At 41.2% G+C, this 19543-nt stretch overlaps 1 pseudogene; it reads left to right on the forward strand.

Moving 5' to 3' along the window:
* Positions 1-15448: 15448 nt before the first annotated feature.
* LOC127232567 (40S ribosomal protein S2-like) lies at positions 15449-16144 on the forward strand (annotated as a pseudogene).
* Positions 16145-19543: the final 3399 nt, after the last annotated feature.

Genomic DNA, 19543 nt, shown 5'->3' on the forward strand with positions numbered 1-19543 from the left:
GTGCCATACCTGTCACTCATTTCTCTTCTTTCTTTGACCAGTGATCCCCACTTACCTGTCAAGTTCTTGTTTGAATGCCACTTGTTCTGCATACTAACCTGTTCTCTAAGTAACTGCCCAGGGTGACTTACTGTTGCATGGGGGTTTTCCCATCACAGCCCATGTGTCTTTTTATAATACCTTTAGTCTCCTGCATTAAGATATTTCACCACTATATGAGATCCCGAGTGAGAGCTCACAGGCTTTTCATCTTGTCACATAGTAGGTGGTCAGCAAATATTTGAACACAACTTCAGATATACAGCAGGATTTTTGAGGTCCAGTAGTACCTTTTCCAAAACTTCAAACCTAGCATTAAAACATTAAGTCCATTCTATCTTTCTTTCATCTAGTCTAGTAGCAATATTAGCAAGACTAATGTTGAAGACCACTATTGCATTCCAGGATTTTTCCAGTGGAGGCATGAATCAAAAAAAAAATTATTTTATCCCAGATTGTATACCAAAGAAATAATTTAAATTATAATAATAATAATAAATTATTATAAATAATTCCAGTGTATGAATGAGTGCATGCATGTATGTATACCACATGCATACCTGGTGTCCACAGAGACCAGCAGCAGGTGTCAAATTCCCTAGAACTGGAGTTACAGATGGCTGTGAGCTGCCAGGTAGGTGCTGGGAACTGAACCCAGTCCTCTGCCAAGAGCATCAAGTGCTTTTAAACTATTGAGCCATCTCTCATCCCTGGGAGCTAAATATTTAACATTTCCTTCCTTATATCTTTTTTGAGGTAGGGTCTCTCCAAGTACCTCAGGCAGACCTTGAACTCTCCGCCATTCCTCCATCCCCTATCTGCTGGGATTACAGGCTTGAACCACCACACCTAGCTAACTGTCTTTTGCCTTTCTGATGCCCTACATAACCAACCACCCTCTACCACAAAAGAAGTGAAAGAAAGTCCCAAATCAGCATCATTTTCTCACCATGGTTAGATGGGCTCTGTTACTGAGGTGTCACAATTCCTGAGCAATGACTTCCCAGCTTTATTGACACCTCCTCTTCTCCTGGGCTTTCCTGGAAAATATGGCTGTTCTCAGTTAAAAAGCTCCTGCTGTCACCATGACTCTCCAGGCCCCCCAAAGGACCCACTTGTCGCCTTTTGAGATAAGCTCACCTTGTGACCACTCAGGGAATAGACAAAGAACTTTCTCCTCAGGATTTGCCTGGTTAATTAACATGATCTTCAAGCAAGTACCACAGAAGAGACAACCCACACCCACACCCCTTGTTATAGTACCTGGAAGGAGAAAGTAAAAATTCCCCATAATTCTTTAAAACAACACCACAGACAGAGTGTGGTTCTGTCAATCCATAGAGACTACAACAAATATCACACATTAAGACTCAAGTGAACTAAAAATAAACCACAAGGTGCTTCCTTTTTTTCAGCCACAAAATATTATCTATGACCACTTTTGTTTTCACAGAATCTAGTGAAAAACCCACAAAGAGGACCCACTAGGACAGTCACCTCTCTGCCCCAACAAGCATGCCCATAAAAATTAGAAACAACGGTCATCTCTATTCTAGTTAACTAGGCAACAGACATTCAGACTATCAGCTTTTAAGTCAGAATAAACTTACATTCCTTCTTTCACAATCCTACCCATGGGATTTGCCCATAAAAATAAAAGCCACTTAGTCAAGGCTAATTAAACAGACTGTTAATGACATGGTGTTTATTTCATCACTATTTGAAATGGTATTCTGCATTATCTGGAAGTAGAAAAATGTCTAAATAAGGCCAGCATGGTGGCATGAATGAAAATGGCCCCTCTAAGTTAATTTGAATATTTGTTTTCCAGCTGGTGGAACTATTTGGGAAGGATTAGGAGGAATGGCCCTTGTTGGAGGAAGTGTGCTATGTGGCATAGGCTTTGTGGTTCTTATTTCAAGATGAGAGCTCTCAGCTACTGCTCCAGTGCCATGTCTGCCTGCCTGCTGCTATGGACCACAACATAATGGCCACATATTCTAACCTTCTAGAACCATGAGCCCCCAAATTAAATGCTTTCTTTTATGGCCATAGTGTTTTGCCACAGCAATAGAAAAGTAAATAAGGCAGCAGATATATACAAATCTAAGGATGTCACAGACTAATTCCTGGAGTCACAGGAGACAAATAGAATGAAGAGAACTCCAAGTATGAGAATATTTCCCACACCTAGCAGGAAGAACAGGTGGCTTCATCTAACACTACTGACCTGGAAAGCACTACTTTTTATACATATATTTGTAAGTGTTTATACTTTTTGTGTATATTTTTAGTAGTGCTGAGAACTGAACCCAGGGTCTGGAACATATTAGGTGCAGGCTCTTTCACCAAGCTAACCCAAGATAAGCCACAGTGTGCAGATGATGAAAATGTTTTCACTTAAATGCTGGACAGGGGGAAGATCAGAGATAATGGTAGGCTGCCAGAATTCTATAAAGCAAGGATATCAGAGGCCAAACAGCAGACACAAATATTTGCCATCTAGGCAGGGCACTGGAAACACAGGGCACCTAACAAAAATGTCTGAAAGATGTGTTGACTGTAGCGCTCAGCACAGCCCATGTGATCAGTTTGACCAGAATGATAGATCAGGAAACTGACATATGAAGATGAAAAGAGCCAGAGAGGAGCAGGAAAAAAAAAAGAATAACTGGTTGCTGGTATAATGAGATTGGATTTTGTCCTTATAATGCCTTCCCATATTGATATTATTGCATAATGAATATTTCAAAAGTATGCCACCAGGCCTTTAAACAGTGCCCCTGAATGGTGAGCAAGCAGCATTTATTCATCATGTGGATCACAAAAGGGCTCCCAGCAGCAAGGGCATGTCAAATGTTCCATGGGCAAGAAAGAAAATCTTTTCTGTAATCAATGATTTCAACATCCCTGTCATCCTTCCCTTCCACAGAGCAGGGGAAGTCTCTCATTCTCTCACCCATTTCCTGGAATCTCATTTTGCTATCCACCTGGTATGCTACAGACTTCATTTGCAATATGCTCCTTTGTCAAATCTAAATAGTTGCTTCTGACCACATTTAGGTCAAAGTACATAGCAAAAGGTTCCTAGGCAAAGTTCAAAGCATACCCAACGGTTCTGGGAGGTCCAGTGTTGATTCTTTCAACTTAGTCTTCTTTCCCTCTTTAAAAATACCTTGACATGAAAATGAATAATTCAATTTAGTTCCCTTGGGTTTTGTGGCAATGCTGTGAACTCTGGGAGAAGAGTCATCTAGCAGGACTATCATTGAGTTAGAGCATTTGTTAATATTAAAATTCATTATGTATATGTAAATTACCCACCCAATACATATTCATTGAGACCTGTCATAGGTACTGAGCAGTGACAGAGCTGGGACTAAGATTGGGCTTCCTTGCTCAATAGATTCTGCCCTTTTACCCAGTGAAACTCAGGCTGCATGGAGCTGTCTTCTAAGCTAGAAAAAAATAGAAAAAGCTGCATTCTGCAAACTTACAGTCAACTTTGAGGATGTTCTTTAAAAATGCAGCCCTCCCCCAAATCTATACTGCTCCACCCCCGGCCCCCAGCACTTGAAGCGATGCCTCAGTTCTTAATTCCCATGGGTTTAGCTACAACCAAAGAGATTCCCTTTTGAGGGAATATTTCAGCAATTGTTCTGCCTACTTTGAACTTATTTCTCCTAAGCCAGCAGTCTGTCTCTCTTCCCTACTGAGAAATTGACTGAAAACAGCATGAAGTTGGCAGCCAGGTTTTTGTATAGTGACCAGACACATTTAAAAAAAAAGTCTGGCATTTTCCCCCTCTTTTAATACAAGACATCTTCCAGTGCATCTTTATTATCATCATTATCACTTTCTTTATTCACCAAAAGCATTTGCTATCCAAGAGGATAATTTAGAGCTGAAGAATTTGTCTACCAATTGTTCTTAAATGATGCTCTCCTGGGGAAGACTCACACCTTAAATTTGATGTAAAAATGCCTTCTTGATGAATAGAGTGAGGCTAGATCTTCTTATTTATTTGCTCATTTCAGTCTTCTCAACCCAGAGCATGTGGGGTGTGGGGATGAGTAGGAGGTGTGCTTTGCTCAGAATGAACAGAAAATGCAAGGCTGGACATGGAGATTTAAAACAGCTTCAATAACAGAAGCAAGCATAAGCGCAATGCAGCCTTATATGCAATGAAAGGAAACAGTATGCATGACATTTATTGAAGACAGTAAGGCAAAGTTTACTGGGAACCATTGTGATAAAGTGTAGAGTCCTGCAATGTGGTTTTGCAGCTGGGGAGATTCATTCAATTCAATATAGCAAAGAAAAAAGATGGGAGCTAATAGTCAAAGGCAGGGGCTAAGGGTCATCGATGAATAAAAAAGTGCTGAGAAGAAACAGTGGGGAAGGGAGTAAGCTAATAGGACTCTGGATAAAAGGCAAGCCAGCATGATCAGCAGTGAGCCAAGAGATGGTAGAAGATGGGAACTAACAAGGTATTGAAGATAAACAGACATCAAGGTTAGGGAATTCTGATTAAAATGGTGTAGCAGGATGCTTTTTGCAGTGGGACTATGCAGAGGTGAAAATGGAAGCAAAATCGGAGCCAAGGTAAGAAGAGAGTTCGGAGGAGCCATGTCAGAGTATGTTTAAGGGGAGACTCACTGCCATTGTGCACCATAGCTACCACACAGGAGATGCTCAGCAAATTTTTTTCCAAGTAAATGATGCATGAGTGATGCTACATGCAGCATCAGCTTCTCCTCTGAACAGTTAGAAACACTCATTGAACATCCTGGCCACTCTCCTGGCTCCAGCTGCAGAGAGCAGAGACTACCAAATGTATAAAACAGCTCATGATAATTTAACACCGCCTGGAGAGTCATCCTCGAGAGGAATTGGGCTAGACATAAGAGTCTTCTAAAAGCTATGTTCAAACACAGATCCCAAGTACCCTCTAAAGTTTTAGAAGCCTGGAGTGGTCAAGGTTATAACAGAGGTTTGATATGGAGTATTTTATACAACCTCCCCCCAATTCAAGCCATTGACCTTCCCCAGAAGCATGCTTTACCTCTTGTCGGTCCCAATACCAGATTAATTGCTTGTGTTTCCAGGAGTATCCCATTCTCCCTCAGTGCTGAACCTCCCCTATTTACTGAACAGCTTGATGCTTTTGTGAGTGCTGTCCTGTGGCTAGCATCTTTTAAAGTGTCTTAGATGCAAAAACTACTCAACCTCCAAGAACCCACTTAAATGTCATCTCTCCTGACAAGGAAACAAACTCACCCAGATCAGGTGGAGCTCCAAAGAGCCCTGTTCAAGGCAATACTCGTAATTAATTTGTTGTTTTCTGTTACTTTTCAGAATGTTGGAAGAAACTTAGATATCCCAGAATCCTATTGTATTGAGAGGAGACTCAAAGCAGGTTTCCAAATTTAGTTTGATCACTTGGGAATGGGCAGCAGAACTGAACCCCATTCTCTATTCCCAAACTCCTTGGACAGTCCAAAGTGCCTATATACTAATTTCTGCAAAAATTCTCTCTTCCCTTTGCAGATCCTCCTTTTGTTCTCTCTGTCTCTTCAAAGGTATATGTCATACTTAAGGTTTCTATTTCTGTGAGGAGACACCATGACCATGGAAACTCTTATAAAGAAAACATTTAACATGACAGCTTGCAGGCAGACATGGTGCTGGAGAAGTATCTGAGAGTTCTGTATCTTGATGTGCAGGCAACAGGAAGTGAACTGTCTACCACACTGAGTACAGGCATCCTCCAACAGGGCCACACCTACTCCAACAAAACCACACTTCCTCATAGTGCCACTCCCTATGGGATATGTTTTCTTTCAAATCACCTCAGCATACATGTACAGGATTTTCAAAGCTCCAGCTCAGCCATCCCCAAAGCCAGGCATATTGGAGCACCGGAACAGAACAGCAGGGCTGAGCGATACAGCTCTAAAGCCTATCCCATCTACAGAGGTCCACATGCCAAGAAGCCTAATGAGGTTGTGGATCTAACACTGGGCAGGGAATCCAGTCAAACACAATAGCCAGTTTCAGAAGAGGAAATCTTTAGAGTTGGAAATGAAGGTGGCCAGAGTCCTGGGCACAGACATAGCAAAGTCCCCAGCTCCTGCGAGGCATTATCTCTGTCAGAGGCACCCTGGCATCTCCTGTTCTCCCACCACTTAGCAGCTTTCAGAGCCCCCATCCTCTCTTTAAGAACCATATGAATCCATAATTCAAACTTGAGAACATTTCTTTATTTAAAAAAGAGAAATGTTTGATTTAATATTATAGCCTTGGGCTTTACCGCTGGAGAAGGAGAGTGGGGAGGGAGGAGAGACTATGAATCCTTCTCACAGACAGTGGAATCTGCTACTGGTGGGAAAATGCCCAGAACATCGCCTTTCCATGCAATTACTCCTGGGCATGGAAATAAAATCAGCTCTCCCTCCCACCCCCCAATCTGCCAGCCTTTTTACATCTCTGAAAATAAGCTCTGTGAACCTGGACACCTTGACAGGCTGTCCTGCTCCAGTGTGGCAACAACAGTACAAGGTGAAGGGAAGGCTCTAGGGCAAAGCAGGAGCATTCAGCATAGCTTGAAGTGGCCACTAGAGGGACTCAGGATAAGCATGAGAGAACATATCAGGGTAGAGTGTCCTGTGGGTAGTTTTCCCCACAGGACTGTTTTCAAGGATTAAAGTCATGGGCTATTTCTAAATGCACACATGATCTTGGAAATGCAATGATAAGGAGGATGGGAGAAAACAAGGTAGATACCTCTAAGTCAGTGTCATGGAAACTCTTCATCAACATAAAATCCCAGCACCCTCCATGTGCCTAGCTGGTATCTAGTGGAGTTGAGAAGTGGGTGGAAGAAGAGTCAGGTGACTCCTTTGTGTGATTGCAGACCATATAAATCACTGGAACCCCAGCCTCTAAAGACCAGTGTCCACTGGAAAGATTAATCACATGAGTTCATTTGTTCTCCACCAAGTATATCAGATTGCAAAGTGAAACAATTCCTCATTGGCATATGTTGTGATCCTGAGCAAGTGCTTGGGGAGATACGGGCACTAACTGGTCACACAGTCAGTTACTACCAGGTTTACTGCTCCCTGTGGGATTCCAGCCACATTCACTCCGCAACCCTCTTATCAGCTGATTTGGCTAAAGTAGCCAGCTGGCCATAAGAGCAGACTAGGGAGTGGTCTGGCCTGGGGACCCTACCAATCAGGTACAATCACAACCTACCTGAGTTGATCCAATCTCATTGCTTAGGTGATGTGAAATCCCAGTATCAAAGGGAAAGAAAGAATCAGCAAGTGCCAAAGGAAATACAAATATTCTGCATACCAAACAGGCAGACAAAGCTCATGCCTATTTGTCAAGACACCATCAAAAATCTTTGCAAAAACCACATGTAATTATTTAATTTTACAAATCATTAAAGTAATCATGGGGTAAAACTTTCTTGCTTGACTTCTATGTCTCTTTCATATTATTGCACTAGATTTATCTCTGCTGAATATATTTTTAAAGTTTGTATTAGTGAGATAACATTTAACATGAATCTTAATTAAATTTGAGGTGAATAGCACTTTTTATTATACTGTAGATCTTAAGAAGATGTCCATCTTACTTCCTGGGAACTTTATCTTTAAACCTCACATGGCATTTATTTTGGGACTCAAGATAGAAGAGAAGACTAGCCTACACATTTTCTGGTCTAAATACTTGGAAGTAGGCAAGGTCCTTTGTGGATGTTCACTGACCTGGGCAGATCTTGCCTCCTGGACCTAGGATCTGAGGAGCTGAAAGAATGGACTACAATCTAATGTAGACAACCTTAGTTTGGTTTCAGTGCGCTTTTACACATGCATTAAACAAATAAAGCAATGATCTAAGAAAAGTTATTTGAGTTCAGGAAACATGATCAGAAAAACACATAAGTAAATGTCAGTAAGCACATACTAAATATTGACAGAGCAGCCCTTTCCCAGAACTTTGCAGGACAGACCACTTGAAACACAATTGCCTGACACTATAGAGTATGTCTTGGAAAACACTGAAGAAAGGCAGAAGGTCATGTCCTGATTTAGGGCACACTGACTAGATTGAGTTTGATAGCTGTGTTCTGAATCCAACAAGAAAACACATGTCTTATAAATTGAATGTCAATGTTTATCATAGGAGACATGATATCACAAAATGCACCTGAGGTAAAAGGCCCTCTGCCTTTTTCCCTGGAGCATCTCTCACAGTTCCCAAGGCATCATTCACCATGGCTCATTCTTTTGTTCCAACAGTCCTTTTTGCAAGAAAGGTGCATCTAATTAAAAGAATATATACTCACAGCTGTTAAATGGGGTAGAGATGGCATTGGGTAAGAAGCTTGTTTAATGTCTCAGGGTTTTTTCCTCTTTAAAAAAAATCAAAATCAGATTGGTCACTTTAATAGACAAGAGAGGACTCTACAATGATCTAGTCATACAGTCTAAATTTAATTATCTATTGCATTTCTCTTCAATCTCTTCAAAAATTAAATTCATCACTTTCCTGATAGTCAATTTTGTTTCAGAGTAATAAGATCACATTGATGAACAAAATACTTAAATCAAAAGTTTCATTTTAGCTAAAGAGATCCAATTTCTTCAGTAAATCTTTAGCAGCTAGATCTTCTGGTGGACTACGCTAAAGGAAACTAGAGACTAAAAGGGACAAAAAGAGAGTCAAATCTTATTTGTCTGGGCTTTTGGCTCCCACATAATAGAGTCAGTCTTCTGTGGAAATTTCGCTATCAGGTTAAGCTGAATTACTCTAGCGAAGATTTAAGAACCTCAACGTCCCCATGGCTGAACATACTATACACTTACTTTTCTACTAACACTAAGTCCAATGAGAGACTAGCTGTTCCTCAGAAGGTGTTTCCAGGTTCTGATAACTTAGGCTATAAGGCTCCCTCCATTGTGCACTGTAGAATGTAGGAGACAGAGACAGACAGAGTGCAAAGACTTCCAGCTACTCTTAAACCACCTCTTAGCAAATAAGTCACATGTCAGCTCTTAAGAGTGTGGATGCCTAACCCAGGCATGTGGCTGCAGGGAAACTGGGGTAATATCTGAACTATTTAAGAAGTGTTGTTTTCCTTTTTTGCAGATAGAGTATGCGATTTTTACCCAACTCAAACTTTTCTCAGGTGCTTTTGAGCCCAGCTTCAGGGAGATGTAGGTCCCCTAGCTTCCACATACCAACATTCAAGAATTTTTGGATGGGTATTCTTAAGTGACATGTAGGCCTTCTTTATAAAAAAAATAACACACACTGTGTTGAGCTGAATGCTCCAAACAAATCAAGACCTAGTTTATGCTGAAGACACACACTTAAATATGGCAACAATACCAACACTGTTGACAAACATAGTCCCAAATGTAGAGAATATCATGTACCATGGACAGGACACAAGGTATTTAATTTCCCCCACCCCCAAATTATATGCACAACAGAATGGAAAGAGTTTTTAATATACCAGTTTCCCCCTCCAAACCACAATGTTAAATGTCTTCCATGACCTTATTAAACTAGAACACAGTCTATCTGTGAAGTGTTTACTTTCTTTTCCTTGACTAAATAAATGGAACTTCAGAAAGGATCGATCCCCGAGTCAATCTCCATGCAAAAAGAACATGGAGACCTGCTTCCTAGTAGTGTTACATATCCTTGATCTTGGGGAAGTCTTCAGCCCTGGTTTACATGCTAGAGAAGGGCATGTAGAAGAGAACTGCAGAAAATGTGTATATCATCTCAACAGCACCTGCAGAAGGCAACTGTGTCAATGCCTCCTCCCCATCTTCCCCAACTTTCCACTTCCCCCTCTTCCCTTTCCTTCTTTCTCCTCCATCTCTACCTGCTCCTTTCCTCTTATGCCTCTTCCAATTCTATGGATAATGTTTTAAGCAAAAAAACAAAACAAAACAAAAACCCTAGTTTTCCAGTTCAATTTGCTATTCTCAGAATATTCTCTATCCACCCTTGGAACCCATTTGTGGACATTGGTATCTGTAGCACTGACCACGCCCATTGGGGGGTGGAGCGATGGGCGGAGGTGACCTGAGGAAGGAGGTCGGAGGGGGCCAGGAAGGCGCTCTCCCTTTCTGGCGTGACTCAGACAGGAGAGGATCGGGTTGAATTTCCTGGTGTTCATCTGTCTAGGTTGTAAGTTATTTCTCCCTGAATAAACATCTATTCGGCCTATTTGTTTATCCTGATCCTTATTTACCGCAATAGGTATCTGCTGTGGTGTTTGTGAACTTTGTGTGTGAATGGCTGTTTAAGAAGAGGCAAGATGATTATCTGTCACGGTGACCATCTGCCAGACTGCTCTGTTCTTTTAAGATAGTAATTTTGTCCCCCAAATGGAAGGGTTTTGCATTCCGAAGCATATTGGAATTATGACTTAAATACTGGATTCTAGTAGCTGAGGAGAACCAATAAGTGTTCCTTGCTTGTAGGACCAAAGTTCTAAATTGGTCTCTAAATAATTACAAGTTAACTGTAGTTGTATATTGGTTAAGGAGAGATGGCTCAGTGATTTGAGAGTGCATACTGCAAAGGACCCAAGTTCATTTCCCAGAACCCATCTTGGGAAGCTCATAACCACCTGTAACTCCAGCTCCAGGGGATCTGATATCCTCTTCTGAACTCCACATGTACCTGCACAATCATGACAACCACCTACATACACACACACACACACACACACACACACACACACATATATATATATAATTTAAAATAAAAATAAATTGTTAAAACTAAAAAATTTAAGGAAGTGAGCCATTAACTGCTAGCACTTCAAGCATAGTGATATACAAAAGACACAGTGAGCAACCAAATTTGTAGAGTAGCTGATTTATAGAGGAAAGTGTTGTTGGTAAAAATCCACATATGCCTATAATCCCAGTACTCAAAAACCTTGTCTCAAATATAACTGAAATGAAAGAAAAACTGGAAGTTGCCATCCATGTACCATTGAGGCTTTTTTAAATTAATAATTTTCAGGACAATAACATCAGCCTCGATCTAATCTTCAGAGATAAATTAGAAGTTCCATAAATCCTGGGAGACTCAATTTACAGCACATTCATTGAAAAGAATTTTATTAGATGCAATAAGAACAGATAAATCAACCTAAAATTGAAATTTAAATGAACTCTTGAAACCAAGTACACTGGACAAACTGGTGACTAAACTGAGTTGGTATTATACTCTTGCTTAGGCAATCTCCATTTATTTGTCTTGAGGATGTAAAGGTTGATGATCTGTGCTAGACAACTTTATGTCAACTTGACACAGGCTAGAGTAGTTATCAGGGAGGAGGGAGTGTCAATTGAGAAAATACCTCTATGATATTGGGCTTGTGACAAGCCTGTAGAACATTTTCTTAAATTCTGCTTGATGAGGGAGGGCCCAGCCCATTTGTGGGTATTGTCACCCCATGATCCTGGGTGCTATAAGAAATCAGGTTGAACAAGCCATAGGAATAAGTCAGAAAGCAACATGTAGTAATATGAATGTAATTGGCCCCCATAGTCTCACAGGAAGTGTGGCTTTATTAGAGTAGGCATGGTCACTGTGGAGTTGGGCTTTGAGGTTTCCTATGCTCAGGATACTGCCTAGTATCTCAGTTGATGTCCTGTTGCCTACAAGATATAGAACTCTGAGCTACTTCTCCAGCACCACATCTGCCTGCATGTCACCGTGCTTCCTGTCATGTTGACAATGGACTGAAACTCTGAAACTATTAGCAAGCCATCCCTATTAAATGTTTTCTTTATAAGAGATGCCATGGCATCTTCATAGCAATAAAATTCTTAGTGAAGAGGCCCTCTGTGGCCTCTACATTAGCTCCTGCCTCCAGGTTCCTTCCGTGCAATAGTTCCTGCTCTAGATGCCTTTGATAATGAACTGCTAAATGGAACTGTGAGTGAAATCAATCCCCCCGCTTCCCCCAAGATGATTTTGGTCATGGTGTTTCACCTCAGCAGTAGTGATTCTAACTAAGACAGAGTCACATATATAAACCCTCAGCAAAATGAAGCCAGAAGGTCATGAAGAAAGGGCTCACATATACTATAACCCAATAAAAAACTTCACACAAAGTAGCTGAAAAACAATTGTAGAAAACCTCAACCCTGCCTACGTCACCATGGAACTGATATCATCCTCCTTAATCGTTGTACCCAGAAATAATTGTTTCACAGGACTAATGTAAGTTTCCTTACTGTTGCTGTAAAAACCATGTCTTCCTTTGCTTCCCTGGGTATTCCAGAGTCTGCACTGGCAGGCAAACCCCAGACCACAGTCTCCTGCTGTCCCCAAACAAATCTTTGTTTTGGAGGGCCTGTGTCTTTGGCATTCACTTTGGGTAGACTGTTATCATCCCATTGTCAACAAAGCAAGTAATCATTAATCATCTGTGTTTACCCTTAACAGATCAAAATTAGCAAATTTTGTGCATGGAAGAATTTCTAAGACACTGGTTACTAACTGATAAGATTGGGATAAAATGCTAGAAAGACGCTCCTGAAAATCTTAGCGGGAGCACGAGGGGGTTCCACGTGACCATGTAGTTAGTTTGTTTTTACTAATGGTGCAGTCACTTTGATTTTTTTTCCACATGTTTATTATATTTTGTGTGTATGTATATGGTAGGGATGAACATGTCAGAGTGTGAGAGTAGAGGCCAGTGGAAGTTGGTTCTCTCTTCTATCACGTAGAACCCAGGGCTAGAACTCCAGTCTTCAGGATTGACAAGTGCCCTTACACATTGAGCCATCTCACCAGCAGATCTGTGTGCCCCTTTCTTCCCTTGTAAGGTTAAAGTGTAAAGTCAAACACCTTGGAATGTGCTGGCTTGCTCTAGAGTGGTGTTTAGGACACAAGGGAACTGTTAGCAATAGGTACAACAGACCCCCTAGTTTCTACTGTGAAGGTGTGAAAACACATCACACTACCCATTCATAGCTACTACTCCCTATAGGAACAACTTCCTCTGCCAAAGAATTGTGAGCAGAACTCTGCTATGGAATATCTTCAAGCCAGTTCTGCTGTCTCAGGCCCCAAGACTGTTCCCACCTTTGTAAACACCTTTGGCTGAAGGCCAGAAGGGGAATAGGAAATAAGGGATATTTCTTAGCATTTGTATTAGAGAAGGGAGAACAAAATGCTCTGAATTAAGAATCCTCAAAGTCTCCCTCTCATCATAAAGAAAAGAACATCAAGAACATCTAACCCTGGTTTCAGAGATATTCTTTAGCTTTGGGAAAGTCCCAAAACATTTTATTTGCCAGTAAATTAGACTAATAACTGCTAATGTTCCTTGCAATTCCTAAATGTGGTTGTGTGCTGGCTATATACACATAGCCATTAAAACAATAACGAAAACAAATGTTTGAAGAGTATGGAAAAAAATTCAGAGGGAATAACTTCAGCATCCACACAAAGGGGACATCTCAGATACCAAATGAATATCTCCCCTTGCTAACTTTCCAGCAGGGATCCTAATAAGGATTTAACAGTTTCCAGCATTTCTTGGTGTTTATTCCCCTTACAGCCATACGTGGACAATATGGTTGGCTAATCAAACCGGAAAACAACTTGGAAAGTATCTCAGTTGTTTATACAGCATAGAGAACCCTGCAGGTATAAAACTGTACAAACAAAAGAAAGGGGGAGGGAAGTGTCTAAAGTATTAGCTTTGCTCAGCCATATTCATTATGGATAAAACTTCTTCAAAAGAACCATAAAAGAAAAAAGTCAGCTTCCAACTATGTCAACTAAGTAAGTTAGCTTTTGAAAGGAAAAAATAACAAAAGCACTGGCTTAAAAAGCAAATCAAACTTTAAAAGAAATTCAGTGGGAACTACTCTGCATTTAAAGCGACTAAGCTATGTCATTTAATATGAACCAGTGTGGTGTTTATACAACCACCAGAGGTTGCCTGGCATCTAAGAAATTCTAAGGGCACGCAATACCACATACTGTATAATGGATTCCACAAAATGTCTCCAGTAAAATAGCAAAGATGACATAAATTTGGACCCTGAAATTAAAAGGGAAGTGGCACCTTTGATAGATGTGCTTTTACTAATAGCACTTCAAAGTCTCTACTAAAAATAACTCAACTGTTTAATTTTGGAATGCATTTTCCCACTAAGAAACTCTAGATAGTTTAAGTAGCACAAGAAACATACCTGTTCCCATGTTATGGCATCCTGACACCCAGCCCAATGGAGCTACCTTGACAATGTCTCTCTTGCACACTGGCCTGGTCTTCAAAAGTATGAACCAGGTGCCTGTGGGAGCTGGTGTGTCCAGTGAACCACACAGAACACCAAATGACCTGGAAATGTCTAAGTTAGCTTTTGTCGGAACAAATCACTGGAGTATCCCCATGTCCCTTTCAGGACTAATTTATGACAGTGTGCCACATCCTGTGTAAAGCAGAGGGCCAAAGCTGATCGGATGTCTTTGGGGTACTAAAAGGAACGTGGGAAGTAAAACCACACAAGTCCTGAAGATGCTTCCACGTCTTTCAGCTGAGCTCTGCTGTGTTGCTGCTGAGCCCACAAGTCACTTTAGGCAGGCAAACACTAATGTGGCACTTCTAACGTTTCATACCAAGTAATTCTCATTTAATAAAGAATTCCCCAGGAAAGCTTGAAAACCAAGATTGAGTTGATGACAGATTGTTGTCTGCTGGTACCAGCTTGGGGGTTCAAGCTTCTCTCATCCAGAGTAGCCTGGGGTGCTGGAATTTAGACTCTTCCTAGGGTGCTACAGACAGAGCATGAAGATCCTGGTTTGACTGGTCTTCTGTTCACTAATTAGGATTTCCTTTCCCTTTTTTGACATTAGATGGAGCACACTGAGGACAACACCCTCCAGATTCAAGCTCTCTGTCACCATGAACTAGCCTTCCCTTTCGGTTTCTGTGTTTCCCCACCATAACTGCCATTTTTCTCCTCCCTGTTCCATAGCATTGATTCTATTGTATTTACGCTATTTACCCAAATCTGCCACAAACTGGAAAGTATATGAATGTGATTTCTAATTATATTAATAGTGTTGAGCTATGAATGCTGTTAAGTTTCCTCTTTTCACTCAAAACTACATTATATCTATATACATAGCTGGATTCAGTCTCTCTCAAGAACTCAGGAGTGGCTTCTTCTACTTTGGGAAAACACATGGTGGATGATGGTGCTGCAGGAGGGCCCTGAGGACAGGGGAGGGAGGGGGGAGAAGGGCAAGATTAGGAGGCCGCAGAGGCTTCTGCAGCGGTTTCAGGGGCCTTGGTCCTGGTCAAGGCCGAGGGGCTCGTGGAGGTAAAGCTGAAGACAAGGAGTGTGTCCCTGTCACCAAGCTGGGCTGCCTGGTTAAGGACATGAAGATCAAGTCCCTGGAGGAGAACTATCTTTTCTCTCTGCCCATTAAGGAATCCAAGATTATTCACTTTTGGGGGGGCATCTCTTAAGGATGAGGTTCTAAAGATCATGCCAGTACAGAAACAGGCAAGGGCTGGCCAGCAGACCAGGTTCAAGGCTTTTGTCGCCAATGGGGACTACAACAGTCATGTTCGTCTTGGTGCTAAATGCTCCACAGCTATCCGAGGGGCCATCACCTTGGCCAAGCTTTCCATTGTCCTTGTGAGGAAAGCTACTTGGGGAACAAGATTGGCAAGCCCCACACTGTTCTGTGCAAAGTGACAGGCCGCTGTGGCTCTGTGTTGGTGCAACTCATCCCTGCCCCCAGAGGCACTGGCATCGTATCTGCTCCTGTGCCCAAGAAGCTACCAATGATGGCCGGTATTGATGACTGCTACACATCAGCCAGGGGCTGCACTGCCACCCTGGGCAACTTTGCCAAGGCCACCTTTGATGCCATCTCTAAGACCTTCAGCTACCTGACCCCTGACCTCTGGAAAGAGACTGTGTTCACCAAGTCTCCTTATCAGGAATTCACTGATGATCTTATAAAAGCCCATACTAGAGTCTCTGTTCAGAGGGCCCCGGCTCCAGCTGTTGCCACCACATAAAGGGTTTTATACAAGATAAATAAAGTGGATTAAGTCTGGAAAAAAAAAAAGAACTCAGGAGTGGAGACACAGACTAAAAGTGTATATCTTATGATATCAAGGTATCAAAGGTCAAAAGCAGGCTCAGTTCTCTTATGCTCAACCTGTATCAAGTATAAAGTATAATTAATTTCACTATTGAACCTTTACACTCACTATACTCACTCAAATCACAGCCCTCTTGTTCAAGGTTTTAGTTTCAGTTTGAGTTTTCATTTCACACATGGTTTCTCTGGGTCATCATGTCTGCTATGACTGTTTTTGGATTCTTTTTTTTACAACTGAAATCGCATATCTGGTACTGATATAGAACTGGGGGACTGAAACGAGGGAAATGAACTACAATATCATGTGTTTTTTCAGAGTGTTCTTAAATGTAAAATTATACAAAAATGTTTGTGTCTTCAGAGTCTAAGACTTCTACCCTTCCTTTAGGACATTTATTAATATTAGCCTGCTATGCAGATTTCTCCTCTGAACTCTAACCTTCTGGATACTTTCATCCACTTTAAGGGCAGTGACAGACCATCACCATGACATACTCTCTCCCCACACAGAGCTGGGACGTAAGATGAATTTTTAAGTGCAATCTGTGAAGTCCTTCCAATGCAATTTCTGGTTGTATTCTGTTGGGTTTTAATTTTCTTGCTCCTTAAAAAAAATAAGGAGTGAATTAAAAGATATTCTTTCAAGCTGAACAATGTGGCTATGTATTTGAGACCTAGTTTCAAAAACAAAAACCTCAAAATAGTAATTACATTTCACTTAAGCCAAAATACAACACTTATTCCTTTTAGGCTTTAGGTCCAAGTTGGTCCAAAGATGTGGCTATCAGATGAATATCTAGTTCATCATCAAAACCGAAGGAGTTGATAACTTTTCATGAGTATATTTTGCTTCCTTTTTTCCTCCTTTTGTTTGTTTGAGCATTTGTTTTTGTTTTCTGTTGTTTAGTTTGAGACAGGATTGAGGCTGGCCTGTAGTTCACCATATATCTTTAAATGACCTTGACTTCCTGGTCCTCCTTCCTCCGCATCCAGGGCTGGTATGCTAGGTAGGCATTCTTGGCACCAAAAAGCACTAAAAAATAAATGTTCAATGTCATTTATATAGGATGTGTGTTACTATGTTTTCAGGAAAAATCAGAAAGATTTTTTTAAAGATAAGGGCTCCAATGTAATAGAATTCTTCTAGCAAAGGTCAGGTCCACTCAGTAGCAGCCCATTATTCACAGCACAGACTAGCTGAAGGAAACCTCTCTTCATTATGGCCTGTAGTAGTACCTGCTAGCTCTGTGGTCCTAGCCCAGGAGTGGAGGTATAGAAGAAGGAAGAAGACACCCCCCAATACTTGACCCTCTTAGCTCACAAGGGATCTATCAAGTTCTCCAGAAAGGTTTTCATCTCATGATCCACTTTCTCTCTTAGTATACTTCTGGCTACCCTCTTGGCCTCAACTGGGCCCACTTCATTCCTGTGCTTCATCTTAATGCCTGGTGTGTGTGTGTGTAGGAGAGGGGGAGATCAGCCATGTTTAACACTGTGTACTTGCCCAGGAAGAGGTGGAAACACTTCACAAAATGTGAAGTAGAGCCTACATGCCCTTGTAAACACATTTCAGTTGGTGATAATCAAAACACTTCCCCATCCTGTGGGAAGACTGACTAGAGGCAGGATCATTGCTGCAGACACTAACGTGGCTGAGATCCAAGAAAGTGTGGCCATTAAGACAAATAAAAAATGGGGAGGTACCATCTGTTTACTATGCAAAGCAAGCAAAAGCAGACATCTGGGGAGACAGGAGCTAGTGTGTAAATAGAGCTGAACTGGAATTCAGAAGGCTGTGTGAGAGCCTTAGCTCCTCCTGGTGTGACTTTAAGGAGAACAGTCAAATATCTCAACACCTGTTTCCTCAGGAGCTCATCCCAGGAGCACTCCTATCTCAGGAGCACTTCTAAACTCAAAAGACCTTATTCTTGACCCCAGTTGACCTTTTCTGCTAATGCAGACATACTTGGAGCACTCTGTTCATAACATAAATTCAAAATTCAATATTAAATGCTCAAGGGCATCCTAATTAGGGAGGCAGTAGGGCTGTGGCTATTTCTGACATAGCGCCAATGCCCTTGAAAAGGCCTTCTGTTTGCCCCTAGCTATCAGTGTGCTAAACAGCCTTTGCTAACTGCATCAGCGGCAGCAGCCATATGCCTGTCAAAACTCCACTGACCCTCACAGCTTGAGTAGTTACTGTAACAGGGTCCCAGACCTCAGTAGGCCCTGAGACCTTAGCATAACTGACTCCATTGTGGAAGTACCATTCAGGCTGTAAAACTCAGCAAGTAGACAGCACTGCCTGCCAAAGCTAAAACAAAGACCTAATCCATCAAAGCCCATAGTTGTGGGAAAGTCTCTAAATACAATAACCTTGCTTTTTTGGCTTCTGGATAACTGTTCCTGTTAACTGAGGTAGATCAACCCAGAATATGGCTTTTGTGCTTAAAAACCCACATTGGAGTCCTAAACACCTAGTGTAGTCTCCTGCTGGCTAATAAAGACTTTCTATACCCCTGAAACACCTACTACACTTCATTCCATGTACAGGATGTTTGAGGACTCATTTTCTTTGTAAACTAAAATGGGTTCCCTTTCCAAAATCATTTTCTAAACTTTTGGTAATGAGTCAAAATAAAAGCTGAGCCTAGAAGAAGTTTCATGTCCTAAAACCAAAGGCACCAAGCAGCTAGACCCCCTACCTCAAAGGGAAGGACAGAGGCCTCATTTTAACGTTTGTCTTTCCTAGACTCCAGTATCACAAAAGTAAAACCACCCTCTTCCGAATAGGAAGGAGTCTAAGACCCATTAACTCCATGTGTCTTTTCAGAATTTATCTACCATGATTGAGCATGGTAGCACAGATCCATAATCATAGCACTAGGGAGACACAGAAAGAAGGGTCACTATTGTAAAGTCAGCCCGGGCTATATCATAAGACCTTGTCTCAAAAATATATATAAAATAAAAAATAAAATACCTACTTACTAAGGATTAGCTCACCAAACTTTAAAGCTTCTATTAGTTTCTAAAACAACACTATATTTTGACCCAAGTTAGAGTTTGGAAACTTCATGTACATCACAAAGAGAAGTAGTATTGTGTGGTAAGCTACGTAAAATTAAGTTTGTATTTTGTTATATTGTGTGAAATCTTTCCACTTATGATGTTTTATGCACATTATTTTTACCATATTCTATGTATGTATACTTTTACTTATACAATATACATTTTGTATGTTGATACAATTCATGCACATTTATTCTTGCCATATTCTATGTATGTATACTTTTCTTGTATTCAAGACATT

This window comes from Phodopus roborovskii, unplaced genomic scaffold (assembly GCF_943737965.1).
Source record: "Phodopus roborovskii unplaced genomic scaffold, PHOROB, whole genome shotgun sequence".
Classification (NCBI taxonomy): Eukaryota; Metazoa; Chordata; class Mammalia; order Rodentia; family Cricetidae; genus Phodopus; species Phodopus roborovskii.